The sequence below is a fragment of the Peromyscus californicus genome, unplaced genomic scaffold (genome assembly GCF_007827085.1).
Source record: "Peromyscus californicus insignis strain IS unplaced genomic scaffold, ASM782708v3 Scaffold_15__1_contigs__length_86483966, whole genome shotgun sequence".
In the NCBI taxonomy this organism is placed as follows: Eukaryota; Metazoa; Chordata; class Mammalia; order Rodentia; family Cricetidae; genus Peromyscus; species Peromyscus californicus.
In genome coordinates, this window is record NW_026294447.1 from 64,523,822 (window position 1) to 64,531,778 (window position 7,957).

At 43.2% G+C, this 7,957-nt stretch overlaps 1 protein-coding gene across 3 annotated transcripts in view; it reads right to left on the reverse strand.

The window, feature by feature from the left end:
* Dync2i1 (dynein 2 intermediate chain 1) overlaps window positions 1-7,957 on the reverse strand; it is a 120,714-nt gene that overhangs the window by 33,195 nt on the left and 79,562 nt on the right. The gene's annotated exons all lie outside the window — the stretch shown is intronic.

Consider the following 7,957-nt stretch of genomic DNA (forward strand, 5'->3'; position numbering starts at 1 on the left):
GTCCTTGAGCACGAAGGACATGTGTATTCCAGAAATATGTATTTTTAAATACAGTACACTTTAAATGTAAATGCCCTTGGCATTCACGGAAAATAAATTTTGTTACAATTCAAATCCCCATTTAAAGTATATATGAAGATTTTTAACTTTTACATTTATTTATTTATGTTGGGGTGGTGTATGTGTGGGGATGTTCATGTGTCCTGGGACATGTGTGGGGGTCAGAGGACAGCACAGAGTAGGTTCTTTCCTTCAATCAAGTGGATTCTGGGGATCCAATTCAGGGCATAAGGCTTTGTGGTAAGCACCTTTACCTTCTGAGCCATTAAGGAACTTTTAAAATAATAACATGAAATAGAATCTTGCTGGAAAAAAAAATGCTTTGGAGACTCCTGAAGGAGTCTGTTCAACCTAGGATACCATTTATTGAAAAGAATGTCTGTTTTGTGTGCCTCAAAATAGAACAAATCATAGCTAGCTAAACTATCCCAAGGCAAGGTAAGCCTTGGAATCCTCGGACTTGTCATGACCAGAAAAGAATAAAGATGCTCAAATGCTCAGCCTACTGAAATGTGTAAGCCCAGTGTGTCAGTTACACGTTGCTGCAAAACACTGAGCAAAAACAAGCGAACAAAACAATTGCTTTATCACTCATAATTCTGTGGCCCATCTGGGTTGCACTCAGCCGGTGGCCCCTGTGGTCTCCAGCCAGACCATTCTCACAGCTGTAGACAGACACAGCTTGAGGGGACAGCTGGTCAAAGATGTCTCTCCTGTGGGGTGAGCGAGCCCTGGCTGGCTCTGGTGGACTCCACATGGCTTTCTCCATGGGCAAGCTCACAACAGTTCACACCTTGCTCTCAGAGCCCAAACAGAACAAAAGAAGAAAGCTCTGTTCTTCTAACAGCATGTCTGCTAACAAGAAGTTTAAAGGCAGAAGGGTGGCAGAGCCGCTGAAGGGGCAGTTTGCAGATTCCCACTATTCTCTTCCCAGATGTGACCCTAGCTTTATTTCATGAACACTGTTTAACATGCCGTGTTTTTAGTTCAGACAACCCTAGAAGAACAAGCCCACAGTCTTACAGACACAGGGAACTGGTGGGTGTTTGGAGTGCTGCGGGTATTGTCTGTCTACCAGTGAGGATGCTCAGGCCTCTTCTCCCACTCACTACAAGTTAACTACCAGCCATTTACTTTCCTTGGAGAGTCCTGGGTCAACAAAGGAGGGCTGGGTCACCCCTGGCCGGGCAAAGCAGCAGGATTAATAAGTGGACACCACGCCTGCAGAAGCATGAGCTGGGAGAGCCTTGGGAGCATACATGGGACTACCCTCTGTCCAGGTGTCACGTCTGGACATGCACCTTCCCTGCAAACACAGCCCCCCAAATTGTCAAGGAAACATCACCCAGAGCAGAGTCCTTCACACCCAACACAATAGTACAGAGTCATGCCATCATCCCAGGGTGTAAGGATCATGCTTTGTAGTCTTGTTTCCCCAGAACCAGGGTGAAAGGAGGGCTAGGCCACCCTTTTATGTATCCTCTGGCTAGGGGACCATCATATGACTTGGTTCGGCCAGCTGAAAGCTTCTGTGGGAACAACTGGGAATGACTCCTCAGGCTGGGGAGGTGTAGCATGTTCACAGCTGGTCTGCAGAGTCCAGGGCCCTGGCAGTGACCAGTGTTGAGAGGCAGAAATGGCATATTACAATGAGTTGTTGGCTGCAATGTACTGATCAAATTGCCTCTGACACCAGGCTCTCAAGGCTCCTGCCCATGTTTACCCACAATTTGCACTGCAGTATTTTCACTGACTGGGTAAATCACTCATTCCTCATTATGAATATGATTCTGCTTGGACTGTTGATATTTGGAATTAAGAAAAAGTTTCAATAAATATTTGACATTTTTGCCACAATAGTATCAATGAGTGTGCAATCACATGCACATATGTGTAAGTACACATGTGCTTGGAGGCCGGAGGTCAACATCAGGTGTGTTGACCTGTAAGAGTGGTTAGCCTATTCTGTAATTACTCTCCATCTTGTTTTCTGGGACAGGGTCTCTTACTGAACCTCTAAGTCGCTGATTTGGCTAGGCGTACTGGCCAGAAAACTCCAGGAATCTGCGTGTCTTCCCAGCACTGGAACTCTGACGTCCTTGCTACCGGGCTCTCAAGCTCCACACTTGCACTGCCTGCCGCCACGCACTCGGCTTGTTATGTGGGTGGTTGTGTAGCAACGCTTTACTGACCGAGTCAACCCAGCCCCGTTTAGTTCTTAGGAGTAAGAATGTCCTCAGTTACTGCAGCCCTCTTCCTGGCTCCTCCCGGAAGGCAGCATTGATGGAAAGTGACTTCCTGTGATAGTATAAAGCCATCTTCTTATATGCGCACCCTACTTCCTGCTCAGTGGTAATTGCACTTATTCCTCTTACACAGACTTGCACATGTGGATGGATGTGCACACGCATGTGTGTGTAAGTACTTTGTGTCAGAAAAGGCTGGATCTTAAGTTCATTATGACAAGTTTTCCTTCACTTTTAGCTAAATCCAGGACTTTGATGCTTAATTTCTTGGTTCTTTCTTTCTAGTGTCCAATTGAAGGTGAACAACTGGTCTAGTTTTCCTTCCTCAAAGACAAAACTGACTTTCCTCTCTGTTGGAATCTGAAAAGAACCCAAGAGTCAATGAGATTACCCATTCTGGCTTTTTTTCTGTCTTGTTCCAAATCCCATTGTTCTAAAGATGATGGGTTAAGGGGTATTTAAGGGTTCAGGGATGAGTAAGACACAGTGGGAATCCGACCTCCACCCTGACCTTCGTTAGCAGCTCTGGTCTCTAACTCCCGCTGGGATGATTTCCTCTGTGCCTGGGTCCTTCAGCACTGCCCGGCAGTTTAAACACTGACACCATTCCCAGCACTGGTGAGAACTAGATAATGGAAGCTTTACTCCACGTATCCTGAAGGACAGTTGAGTTTGTGGTTATATGTGGCTATTTAACTTAATAATAAAAAAAAAAAAAACCACTAGTGTGTTTGGCTCATGGTCATGCACAAGAAATCTACTTATAAGTTAAAAAAAAAAAAAAAAGCCAGGGTTTGCTGTTTCCAACAAAACAACAAACACTGGCCCAGAAATAGGGAAATGTCTTAAAAAGATTGCCCTTTAGGAGCTTTCTTGGTGGTTTTCTCCAGAGAAGAAGCAGAGAGTGCCCAGCCCCGGCGGGTGGGGGTGGGGCTGAGAAGGGATCAGGCCATTTCTGTCCCTCCCTCCCTCTGTCCCTCAGGTGCTCTGTGGTCTCCTATACATTGCGGCTCACTATTTCCCATTGATAGTTTTGGCTTGCAGGTTCTGGTTTATTCTCTGTTACCCGCCAGCTGTCAGAGTTTGGCTCCAACCTTGGCACTGCCCGCCCTGTCACGGCACAGCTGACTGTCTCAGGTGACATCAAACGTGAGCACAGAGAACCGCAGGGAAGTGCAAGACAAAAGCAAGGCTGGCTCCATATCTGCACCACAACAGGGCAGGTCTCCAGAGGCCGCCCACTGAGAGGAACAGCCAAGCCTAAGTAGGAAACGTACTTCTTCTCAGGGGTATGGTCAATGGGCAAGTTGGTACTAGTAGGAAATGAAATTCAGAGCAGCAGCGAGCCAATTGACCCCTCAACCACCACCCCATGCCACAGCAGCTATCAAGGGTCACTGAAGTCTGGGGACAGCATTCAGAAGTTGTTTAGGACCAAAAGAAACAGGGCCTGGGAACTCAGGACCAGTGGGCAGAGAAGACTCAGAAGGTCCTCAGGCCTGCTGATGTCTCTTGGGACTCACTCCCTTTATTCTCTGTCCTTTTCCAGTCTGTAGGTTTCAGGCTGTTACTGCACATGAGTCCATAAGCAGAAGCTGAGGAAACACATGAGCTTGTGCTCACCCATGGCAAACAGACCTGCAACTCATGCTGGAAAAGCAAAAGCCAAGGGGAAGTACGGAAACTCAGTGGCCCCAAGAAAACAAAGAAAAGAGGCTTTGGGGCAGGGAGCTGCCCAGTCCTCTGCCTAACGCCATCCTGTAGGTTAAGTCCAAACTCCCTCTTCTCTCACGGAGGCCCCTTCTCCACCTCCCATAGGCATTTCCCAACTGGGAATTTCCCTGAGAGCTGGTGAATACTTCATTCCTCACAAGGCTGATGAAATGCAGCTGTCAGAGATAAGCCCCATTTTAGTGTTGAAGAAATAGACCTGAAATCCCAGCTGAAGGAAGTTTGGATTACATCCACTCACACAGCCAGGTGCATACTGGTTAACCAGAAAAATGGATGAAAGTCACTAGAGATACAAACTAATATCAGATTCTGTTACCAGTGTCTCTGCAAGTGGTGGCAACAGGGGTCCACCTCAGTACTCTCCTTACTACTCCCTGTTAAGTTTTAACAACTACCATTATTAATCAGTCTTGCAGAGCTTATGAAGAAACAAGATCACAATCAACTCAACGGTAGCCACTTTACATATGAATGAGAATCATGATAAATACAAGGGATTCAGTCTGCTATGATGATAGAGGAACAGTTTATAAAGCATACACTGGCCAAGGCACTCCCTTCACACAGGCCACTCCCAGCAGGGAGGCAAGAACACTAACTTTAGACCTTAAGCTCTCCTTTTGCCCCTCCAAATCAAATCCCCCAGTCTCAGGCCCAGCTCTGCAGCAGCCTCCCTTCCTTCCCCACACCCATCTCCAGTGGGTCACATAGATCTTCCCTTTCCAAACTTCCTTCCACCTACCCATTGCTTTGTCCCAGTACCCAACTCCAGCAGGAGGCACTCTCTGGAAATCCACAGGGCACTCTGACCAGGGAAGTAGGTAGGCTAACTGCAGGTCTTCACCTCTCCCTCCACTCCTCCAAGTCCAATCCCCCAGTCTCATGCCTACCTCTGTGGCAGACTTTCTAGGGTGCTCCCCCCCCTCACTCTCTGCACCCATGCCCAGGGACTAATCAAGCAGATCCTGGTGGAGCATCCTGGGTTCCCCGCCTCTTATGAAACCACTCCACCACCCCAGCACATCTCCAGTCCTAAGTGTCAAGTCCCAACACCCAGAAACACAGTTTACCTAAAATCCCCAATGCACACACTTATCAGGACCACAGAAGATTTTCTTACCAGGCAACACAGCCACCACACTCTCCTAAGAACCAGAAAGGAAACAGAAACCAAGGAACAAAACACCCACCTAACAAAGACCAGATACCAGCACCTAGAATTACAATCTTCTCAATCCCAGATGCCTGGGCACCAGCATAAAAACATAATCAATAACAGTCAGGACAATATGTCTCCACTAGAGTCTAGCAACCCTACCACAGAAGGCCCTGAATATTCCAACATAGCTGAAGGGAAAGAAAAAGACCTTAAAACAGCCTTTATGAACATGATAGAGGTCCTTAAATAGGAAATAAATAAATCCCTTAAGGAAATGGAAATCTACGAAAATACAGAGTGAAAGGAAATGAATAAAAGAGTTTGAGACCTGAAAGTGGAAATAGAATAAATAAAACCCAAACTGAGGTAAATGAAATATTTAGGAAATAGGAAATAAACAGGAACCACAAAGACAAGCTTCACCAACAGAATACAAGAGATGGAAGAGATAATCTCAGGTATCGAAGACAAAATAGAAGAAATGGATACCTAAGTCAAAGAAAATTTTAAATCTAAAATACTCCTGGAACAAAACATCTAGAAAATCTGGGACACTATTAAAAGACCAAACCTAAGAATAATAGGAATAGAGGAAGGAGAAGAAACACAGGTCAGATGCACAAAAAATATTTTCAACAAAATCATAGGAGAAAATTTCCTTGCCTGAAGGAGATGCCTATCAAGATATAAGAAACTTACAGAATACCAAATAGACTGAGCCAGAAAAGAAAGTCCCCTCAGCACATAATGATCAAAACAATAAATCCACAAAACAAAAAAAAAAAAGAATATTAAAAGCTTTGAGGGAAAAAGACCAAGTAACATATAAAGGTGGACCTATGAGAATTACACCAGACTTCTCAATGGAGACTCTAAAATCCAGAAGGGCCTGGACAGATGTACCACAGACTCTAAGAGACCAGCCCAGACTACTATACCCAGAAAAACTTTCAATCTCTATGGATGGAGAAAACAAGACATTCCATGATAAAAACCAAATTTAAGCAGTGTCTATCTAAAATCCAGCCCTACAGATGGTGCTAGAAGGTAAACTCCAACCTAATAGGTTAACTATATCCAAGAAAACACAAGAAATAAATAATTCCAGACCAGCAAAGTCAAAAGAAGGAAAGCACAGAGGGAGGGAGGGAGGGAGGGAGGGAGAGAGAGAACAAGAGAGAGAAACAACAATAACAAAATAACAAGAATCAACAAACATTGGTCATTGCTATCTCTCACATCAAAGATTTCAATTCCCTCATAAAAAGACTAACAGAATGGATATGAAAACAGGATCCACCCTTCTGCTACATCCAAGAAACACACCTCAACATCAAGGATAGCCATCACCAAAGTGTAAAGGGTTGGGAAGAGATATTCCAAGCAAATGGACCTAAGAAACAAGCTGGTGTAGCTGTTTTAATATCTGACCTAATAGACATCAAACCAAAACTAATCAGAAGAAATAGGGAAGGATACTACATACTCAAAGGAAAAATTCACCAAGAGGACATTGCAATTCTAAATATCTGTGCCCCAAACACAAGGTCACCCACATTTACAAAAGAAACACTACTATAACTTAAACGACATGTTGACCCTCACACACTGATAGTGGAACACTTTAATACCCTACTCTCACCAACAGACAGGTCATCCATACAAAAACAAGGAAATGCTGTAGCTAACTGACATCATCAACCAAATGGACCTAACAGATATTGACAGAACATTTCATCCAAACACAAAAGAATATACCTTCTTCTCAGCACCTCATGGAACTTTCTCCAAAAATGGCCACATACTCAGAAACAAAGCAAGTCTCAACAGATACAAGAAAATCAAAATAACACCTGCATCCTATCTGACAACCACAGACTAAAGCTGGACATTAACAACAACAGAAAGCTTACAAACCATGGAACCTGAACAACTAACTCTCTACTGAATGGGAAATGGGTCAAGACAAAAATTAAAGACTTTCTAGAATTGAATGAAAATTAATATACAACATACCCAAACTTATGGGACACAGTGAAGGCTGTTCTGAGAAGTAAGTTCACAGCACTAAGTGTCTACTTTAAATAACTGGAGAGATCTCATACTAGCAACTTAACTACACACCTAAAAGCTCTACAACAAACATAAGAAATTACACACAAAAGGAACAGACAGCAAGAAATAATCAAACTCAGGCTGAAAAAAATAAAATATAAACAAACAAAAAATACAAAGGATCAATGAAACACTGAGTTGGTTCTTGGAGAAAATAAGATTGACAAACCCTATCTAAGTTAACTAAAAGGTAAAGAGAGAATAATCAAATTAGAAATGAAAAGTGGGATGTAACAACAGACACAGGAAATCCAGAGAATCATAAGGACTTCAAAACCTGTACTCCACAAAATTGGAAGATCTAAAAGAAAGGGATAATTTTCTCTATACATACCACATACCAAAGTTAAAGCAAGATCATATAAGCAATTTAAACAGACCTATAATCCCTAGAGAAACAGAAGCAGTCATTAAAAGACTCACAAGCAAAAAAAAAAAAAAAAAAAAAAAAAAAAGTTCAGGGCCAGATAGTTTTAGCACAGAATTTCAAAGAATAGTTAATGCCAATACTCCTCAAATTATTCCATAAAATAGAAACAGAAGGAACATTGCTCAATTCATTTTATGAGGCCACAGTTTCCCACATAACCAAACTACATAAAGACTCAAAAAAAAGAAAGAGAATTACAAACCAATTTCCTTA